Source organism: Austrofundulus limnaeus, unplaced genomic scaffold, assembly GCF_001266775.1.
Source record: "Austrofundulus limnaeus strain Quisiro unplaced genomic scaffold, Austrofundulus_limnaeus-1.0 Scaffold51, whole genome shotgun sequence".
In the NCBI taxonomy this organism is placed as follows: Eukaryota; Metazoa; Chordata; class Actinopteri; order Cyprinodontiformes; family Rivulidae; genus Austrofundulus; species Austrofundulus limnaeus.
In genome coordinates, this window is record NW_013952453.1 from 1,881,679 (window position 1) to 1,882,752 (window position 1,074).

The window sequence follows — 1,074 nt, forward strand, 5'->3', positions numbered from 1 at the left end:
GTGACGTGCAGCCAMTCAGAAAAYGATGTAACGTAAACACAGAGGGGAATCTAAAACACAGCAAACAAAAAGCTGCCACAGCTCACCAGAAAGTCCACTGGATGTTGGAGATGTCTTTTTCCGTTTTTTTTTTCTCTCTCTGTTAAAACAGTCCTGAACTCGTGTTTGATCTGGAGAGGTCTGTCGGAACGTTTGTGAGATGTCGTGTGATTTCAACAGGTTCCGCAAATTTTCCTGTCTACCATCTGAATATGTTTATGTGTGGTGTGCTGTGTTTGCAGTGGCTGCACACCACACACTGTAGGACTAAATCTGTTATATCCTCATGTGTGGGGTCTCTCAGGCTCTGAAAATCGGCCAAAAAAAAAAGTAAAATCTTGCCGTGTGAACAGGCACTATTCGGCGAATATGTTTCTATTTCCTCTTTTGCGTAATAACTCTGTTTTTTAAACCTCTTCAAGCGAGCGTAAAAAACTTATTTGCAAAATTTAGGACATTTTTTTGAATTTTGCCATTTGCATCAGCCTTTTCATGGAAACACGGCTAAAACGGTATATTTTATTGGCAAATCTTTGCTGCAGAAGCTTGAACAGAGTTGGTAAGTAGCAGAGCACTATAGCTGAAATGTGTCTTTGACTCGTTCACACTGCTCCAGCCATAATGTGCTATACTAAGCCTCATTAAAACAATAAACATCCTCTTTCAACATTATAGCATCTAATTCTTTCAGACAGCTTCGCACAGCCATAATTCTTCTTCCTGTAGTCTTCATGGAACTGTTGGGTGAAAATAATTTATTGCTCCGGCCTCTTTATGATTTTCAACTGTAAAGGAATAACAGCCTGCCAAACCAAGGTGGAGCCCCCGACCATTATTTACTCTGCTGTTGTACCTTGGAGACACGCAGCCGTGATACGGGACAGGAGGCATGCGGGAATTATATTACAGCAGAAATTTAGTGATCCTTTAAAGAATAGGCTCCCTTGTTGGGTAGGTTTACCAGTGTTTCAGCGCTCTCTCTCTCTCTCTCTCTCTCTCTCTCTCTCTCTCTCTCTCTCTCTCTCTCTCTCTCTC